Below are 8062 nucleotides of genomic sequence, written 5' to 3'. Positions count from 1 at the left end.
TACTCGCAGCGTATTCCGACTGCGCCGAATCATTTTTTCTTGCAAAATTATGTCGATATAGGGCACTAAAGAATTGATTCCAGCACTTTTCAAATTCGCGAAAATTTTCGCCAAAAACACAAAGGGGTTAGCCTTACTTTTTTTTGGGCAAAAAACTTTTGGTCTCAAATTCGATTTGTATGACGCTTTTATGACCAATTGGACCACCAGGAACTCAGAAAACGCAGCAAAAAGAGCGTAGAACCAACAGCACAGAAATTACGATGGAAAGAGCACCAGCTGAAAAATGTTCAAAATTCAGGTTCTGGTTTTCAGGCTGTAACATTTGATCCGTTGCTCGCATCGTATTCGGACTGCGCCCAATCGATTTCTCTTGCAAAATTATGTCGATATAGGGCGCCAAAGAATTGATTCCAGCACTTTTCAAAATCGCGAAAATTTTCGCCAAAAACACAAAGGGGTTAGCCTTACTTTTTTTTGCGCAAAAAACTTTTGGCGTCAAATTCGATTTGTATGACGCTTTTATGACCAATTGGACCACCAGGAACTCAGAAAACGCAGCAAAAAGAGCGTAGAACCAACAGCACAGAAATTACGATGGAAAGAGCACCAGCTGAAAAATGTCGAAAATTCAGGTTCTGGTTTTTTGGCCGTAACTTTTGACCCGCTACTCGCAGCGTATTCCGACTGCGCCCAATCATTTTTTCTTGCAAAATTATGTCGATATAGGGCACCAAAGAATTGATTCCAGCACTTTTCAAAATCGCGAAAATTTTCGCCAAAAACACAAAGGGGTTAGCCTTACTTTTTTTTTGGGCAAAAAACTTTTGGTCTCAGATTCCATTTGTATGACGCTTTTATGACCAATTGGACCACCAGGAACTCAGAAAACGCAGCAAAAAGAGCGTAGAACCTACAGCACAGAAATTACGATGGAAAGAGCACCAGCTGAAAAATGTCGAAAATTCAAGTTCTGGTTTTTTGGCTGTAACTTTTGACCCGCTACTCGCAGCGTATTCCGACTGCGCCCAATCGGTTTCTCTGGGAAAATTATGTCGATATAGGGCACCAAAGAATTGATTCCAGCACTTTTCAAAATCGCGAAAATTTTCGCCAAAAACACAAAGGGGTTAGCCTTACTTTTTTTTGGGCAAAAAACTTTTGGTGTCAAATTCGATTTGTATGACGCTTTTATGACCAATTAGACCACCAGGAACTCAGAAAACGCAGCAAAAAGAGCGTAGAACCAACAGCACAGAAATTACGATGGTAAGAGCACCAGCTGAAAAATGTCGAAACTTCAGGTTCTGGTTTTTTGGCTGTAACTTTTGACCCGCTACTCGCAGCGTATTCCGACTGCGCCGAATCATTTTTTCTTGCAAAATTATGTCGATATAGGGCACCAAAGAATTGATTCCAGCACTTTTCAAATTCGCGAAAATTTTCGCCAAAAACACAAAGGGGTTAGCCTTACTTTTTTGTGGGCAAAAAACTTTTGGTCTCAAATTCGATTTGTATGACGCTTTTATGACCAATTGGACCACCAGGAACTCAGAAAACGCAGCAAAAAGAGCGTAGAACCAACAGCACAGAAATTACGATGGAAAGAGCACCAGCTGAAAAATGTCGAAAATTCAGGTTCTGGTTTTTTGGCCGTAACTTTTGACCCGCTACTCGCAGCGTATTCCGACTGCGCCCAATCGATTTCTCTTGCAAAATTATGTCGATATAGGGCGCCAAAGAATTGATTCCAGCACTTTTCAAAATCGCGAAAATTTTCGCCAAAAACACAAAGGGGCCTTACTTTTTTTTTGGGCAAAAAACTTTTGGTCTCAGATTCGATTTGTATGACGCTTTTATGACCAATTGGACCACCAGGAACTCAGAAAACGCAGCAAAAAGAGCGTAGAACCAACAGCACAGAAATTACGATGAAAAGAGCACCAGTTGAAAAATGTCGAAAATTCAGGTTCTGGTTTTTTGGCTGTAACATTTGATCCGTTGCTCGCATCGTATTCGGACTGCGCCCAATCGATTTCTCTTGCAAAATTATGTCGATATAGGGCACCAAAGAATTGATTCCAGCACTTTTCAAAATCGCGAAAATTTTCGCCAAAAACACAAAGGGGTTAGCCTTACTTTTTTTTTGGGCAAAAAACTTTTGGTCTCAGATTCGATTTGTATGACGCTTTTATGACCAATTGGACCACCAGGAACTCAGAAAACGCAGCAAAAAGAGCGTAGAACCAACAGCACAGAAATTACGATGGAAAGAGCACCAGCTGAAAAATGTCGAAAATTCAAGTTCTGGTTTTTTGGCTGTAACTTTTGACCCGCTACTCGCAGCGTATTCCAACTGCGCCCAATCGATTTCTCTGGGAAAAATACATCGACACAGTGCATGAAAGAATTCATTCCAGCACTTTTCAAAATCGCGAAAATTTTCGCCAAAAACACAAAGGGGTTAGCCTTACTTTTTTTTGGGCAAAAAACTTTTGGTCTCAAATTCGATTTGTATGACGCTCTTATGACCAATTGGACCACCAGGAACTCAGAAAACGCAGCAAAAAGAGCGTAGAACCTACAGCACAGAAATTACGATGGAAAGAGCACCAGCTGAAAAATGTCGAAAATTCAGGTTCTGGTTTTTTGGCTGTAACTTTTGACCCGCTACTCGCAGCGTATTCCGACTGCGCCCAATCGGTTTCTCTGGGAAAATTATGTCGATATAGGGCACCAAAGAATTGATTCCAGCACTTTTCAAATTCGCGAAAATTTTCGCCAAAAACACAAAGGGGTTAGCCTTACTTTTTTTTTGGGCAAAAAACTTTTGGTCTCAGATTCGATTTGTATGACGCTTTTATGACCAATTGGACCACCAGGAACTCAGAAAACGCAGCAAAAAGAGCGTAGAACTAACAGCACAGAGATTACGATGAAAAGAGCACCAGTTGAAAAATGTCGAAAATTCAGGTTCTGGTTTTTTGGCTGTAACATTTGATCCGTTGCTCGCATCGTATTCGGACTGCGCCCAATCGATTTCTCTTGCAAAATTATGTCGATATAGGGCACCAAAGAATTGATTCCAGCACTTTTCAAAATCGCGAAAATTTTCGCCAAAAACACAAAGGGGTTAGCCTTACTTTTTTTTTGGGCAAAAAACTTTTGGTCTCAGATTCGATTTGTATGACGCTTTGATGACCAATTGGACCACCAGGAACTCAGAAAACGCAGCAAAAAGAGCGTGGAACCAACAGCACAGAAATTACGATGGAAAGAGCACCAGCTGAAAAATGTTCAAAATTCAGGTTCTGGTTTTCAGGCTGTAACATTTGATCCGTTGCTCGCATCGTATTCGGACTGCGCCCAATCGATTTCTCTTGCAAAATTATGTCGATATAGGGCGCCAAAGAATTGATTCCAGCACCTTTCAAAATCGCGACAATTTTCGCCAAAAACACAAAGGGGTTAGCCTTACTTTTTTTTGGGCAAAAAACTTTTGGTCTCAAATTCGATTTGTATGACGCTCTTATGACCAATTGGACCACCAGGAACTCAGAAAACGCAGCAAAAAGAGCGTAGAACCAACAGCACAGAAATTACGATGGAAAGAGCACCAGCTGAAAAATGTCGAAAATTCAGGTTCTGGTTTTTTGGCCGTAACTTTTGACCCGCTACTCGCAGCGTATTCCGACTGCGCCCAATCATTGTTTCTTGCAAAATTATGTCGATATAGGGCACCAAAGAATTGATTCCAGCACTTTTCAAAATCGCGAAAATTTTCGCCAAAAACACAAAGGGGTTAGCCTTACTTTTTTTTTGGGCAAAAAACTTTTGGTCTCAGATTCGATTTGTATGACGCTTTGATGACCAATTGGACCACCAGGAACTCAGAAAACGCAGCAAAAAGAGCGTGGAACCAACAGCACAGAAATTACGATGGAAAGAGCACCAGCTGAAAAATGTTCAAAATTCAGGTTCTGGTTTTCAGGCTGTAACATTTGATCCGTTGCTCGCATCGTATTCGGACTGCGCCCAATCGATTTCTCTTGCAAAATTATGTCGATATAGGGCGCCAAAGAATTGATTCCAGCACCTTTCAAAATCGCGACAATTTTCGCCAAAAACACAAAGGGGTTAGCCTTACTTTTTTTTGGGCAAAAAACTTTTGGTCTCAAATTCGATTTGTATGACGCTCTTATGACCAATTGGACCACCAGGAACTCAGAAAACGCAGCAAAAAGAGCGTAGAACCAACAGCACAGAAATTACGATGGAAAGAGCACCAGCTGAAAAATGTCGAAAATTCAGGTTCTGGTTTTTTGGCCGTAACTTTTGACCCGCTACTCGCAGCGTATTCCGACTGCGCCCAATCATTGTTTCTTGCAAAATTATGTCGATATAGGGCACCAAAGAATTGATTCCAGCACTTTTCAAAATCGCGAAAATTTTCGCCAAAAACACAAAGGGGTTAGCCTTACTTTTTTTTTGGGCAAAAAACTTTTGGTCTCAGATTCGATTTGTATGACGCTTTTATGACCAATTGGACCACCAGGAACTCAGAAAACGCAGCAAAAAGAGCGTAGAACCTACAGCACAGAAATTACGATGGAAAGAGCACCAGCTGAAAAATGTCGAAAATTCAAGTTCTGGTTTTTTGGCTGTAACTTTTGACCCGCTACTCGCAGCGTATTCCAACTGCGCCCAATCGATTTCTCTGGGAAAAATACATCGACACAGTGCATGAAAGAATTCATTCCAGCACTTTTCAAAATCGCGAAAATTTTCGCCAAAAACACAAAGGGGTTAGCCTCACTTTTTTTTTGGGCAAAAAACTTTTGGTCTCAGATTCGATTTGTATGACGCTCTTATGACCAATTGGACCACCAGGAACTCAGAAAACGCAGCAAAAAGAGCGTAGAACCAACAGCACAGAAATTACGATGGAAAGAGCACCAGCTGAAAAATGTTCAAAATTCAGGTTCTGGTTTTCAGGCTGTAACATTTGATCCGTTGCTCGCATCGTATTCGGACTGCGCCCAATCGATTTCTCTTGCAAAATTATGTCGATATAGGGCGCCAAAGAATTGATTCCAGCACTTTTCAAAATCGCGAAAATTTTCGCCAAAAACACAAAGGGGTTAGCCCTACTTTTTTTTGGGCAAAAAACTTTTGGTGTCAAATTCGATTTGTATGACGCTTTTATGACCAATTGGACCACCAGGAACTCAGAAAACGCAGCAAAAAGAGCGTAGAACCAACAGCACAGAAATTACGATGGAAAGAGCACCAGCTGAAAAATGTCGAAACTTCAGGTTCTGGTTTTTTGGCTGTAACTTTTGACCCGCTACTCGCAGCGTATTCCGACTGCGCCGAATCATTTTTTCTTGCAAAATTATGTCGATATAGGGCACTAAAGAATTGATTCCAGCACTTTTCAAATTCGCGAAAATTTTCGCCAAAAACACAAAGGGGTTAGCCTTACTTTTTTTTGGGCAAAAAACTTTTGGTCTCAAATTCGATTTGTATGACGCTTTTATGACCAATTGGACCACCAGGAACTCAGAAAACGCAGCAAAAAGAGCGTAGAACCAACAGCACAGAAATTACGATGGAAAGAGCACCAGCTGAAAAATGTTCAAAATTCAGGTTCTGGTTTTCAGGCTGTAACATTTGATCCGTTGCTCGCATCGTATTCGGACTGCGCCCAATCGATTTCTCTTGCAAAATTATGTCGATATAGGGCGCCAAAGAATTGATTCCAGCACTTTTCAAAATCGCGAAAATTTTCGCCAAAAACACAAAGGGGTTAGCCTTACTTTTTTTTGCGCAAAAAACTTTTGGCGTCAAATTCGATTTGTATGACGCTTTTATGACCAATTGGACCACCAGGAACTCAGAAAACGCAGCAAAAAGAGCGTAGAACCAACAGCACAGAAATTACGATGGAAAGAGCACCAGCTGAAAAATGTCGAAAATTCAGGTTCTGGTTTTTTGGCCGTAACTTTTGACCCGCTACTCGCAGCGTATTCCGACTGCGCCCAATCATTTTTTCTTGCAAAATTATGTCGATATAGGGCACCAAAGAATTGATTCCAGCACTTTTCAAAATCGCGAAAATTTTCGCCAAAAACACAAAGGGGTTAGCCTTACTTTTTTTTTGGGCAAAAAACTTTTGGTCTCAGATTCCATTTGTATGACGCTTTTATGACCAATTGGACCACCAGGAACTCAGAAAACGCAGCAAAAAGAGCGTAGAACCTACAGCACAGAAATTACGATGGAAAGAGCACCAGCTGAAAAATGTCGAAAATTCAAGTTCTGGTTTTTTGGCTGTAACTTTTGACCCGCTACTCGCAGCGTATTCCGACTGCGCCCAATCGGTTTCTCTGGGAAAATTATGTCGATATAGGGCACCAAAGAATTGATTCCAGCACTTTTCAAAATCGCGAAAATTTTCGCCAAAAACACAAAGGGGTTAGCCTTACTTTTTTTTGGGCAAAAAACTTTTGGTGTCAAATTCGATTTGTATGACGCTTTTATGACCAATTAGACCACCAGGAACTCAGAAAACGCAGCAAAAAGAGCGTAGAACCAACAGCACAGAAATTACGATGGTAAGAGCACCAGCTGAAAAATGTCGAAACTTCAGGTTCTGGTTTTTTGGCTGTAACTTTTGACCCGCTACTCGCAGCGTATTCCGACTGCGCCGAATCATTTTTTCTTGCAAAATTATGTCGATATAGGGCACCAAAGAATTGATTCCAGCACTTTTCAAATTCGCGAAAATTTTCGCCAAAAACACAAAGGGGTTAGCCTTACTTTTTTGTGGGCAAAAAACTTTTGGTCTCAAATTCGATTTGTATGACGCTTTTATGACCAATTGGACCACCAGGAACTCAGAAAACGCAGCAAAAAGAGCGTAGAACCAACAGCACAGAAATTACGATGGAAAGAGCACCAGCTGAAAAATGTCGAAAATTCAGGTTCTGGTTTTTTGGCCGTAACTTTTGACCCGCTACTCGCAGCGTATTCCGACTGCGCCCAATCGATTTCTCTTGCAAAATTATGTCGATATAGGGCGCCAAAGAATTGATTCCAGCACTTTTCAAAATCGCGAAAATTTTCGCCAAAAACACAAAGGGGCCTTACTTTTTTTTTGGGCAAAAAACTTTTGGTCTCAGATTCGATTTGTATGACGCTTTTATGACCAATTGGACCACCAGGAACTCAGAAAACGCAGCAAAAAGAGCGTAGAACCAACAGCACAGAAATTACGATGAAAAGAGCACCAGTTGAAAAATGTCGAAAATTCAGGTTCTGGTTTTTTGGCTGTAACATTTGATCCGTTGCTCGCATCGTATTCGGACTGCGCCCAATCGATTTCTCTTGCAAAATTATGTCGATATAGGGCACCAAAGAATTGATTCCAGCACTTTTCAAAATCGCGAAAATTTTCGCCAAAAACACAAAGGGGTTAGCCTTACTTTTTTTTTGGGCAAAAAACTTTTGGTCTCAGATTCGATTTGTATGACGCTTTTATGACCAATTGGACCACCAGGAACTCAGAAAACGCAGCAAAAAGAGCGTAGAACCAACAGCACAGAAATTACGATGGAAAGAGCACCAGCTGAAAAATGTCGAAAATTCAAGTTCTGGTTTTTTGGCTGTAACTTTTGACCCGCTACTCGCAGCGTATTCCAACTGCGCCCAATCGATTTCTCTGGGAAAAATACATCGACACAGTGCATGAAAGAATTCATTCCAGCACTTTTCAAAATCGCGAAAATTTTCGCCAAAAACACAAAGGGGTTAGCCTTACTTTTTTTTGGGCAAAAAACTTTTGGTCTCAAATTCGATTTGTATGACGCTCTTATGACCAATTGGACCACCAGGAACTCAGAAAACGCAGCAAAAAGAGCGTAGAACCTACAGCACAGAAATTACGATGGAAAGAGCACCAGCTGAAAAATGTCGAAAATTCAGGTTCTGGTTTTTTGGCTGTAACTTTTGACCCGCTACTCGCAGCGTATTCCGACTGCGCCCAATCGGTTTCTCTGGG

Source organism: Neodiprion virginianus, chromosome 1 (assembly GCF_021901495.1).
Source record: "Neodiprion virginianus isolate iyNeoVirg1 chromosome 1, iyNeoVirg1.1, whole genome shotgun sequence".
Taxonomy (NCBI): Eukaryota; Metazoa; Arthropoda; class Insecta; order Hymenoptera; family Diprionidae; genus Neodiprion; species Neodiprion virginianus.
Note: the sequence above shows the minus strand (reverse complement) of the source record.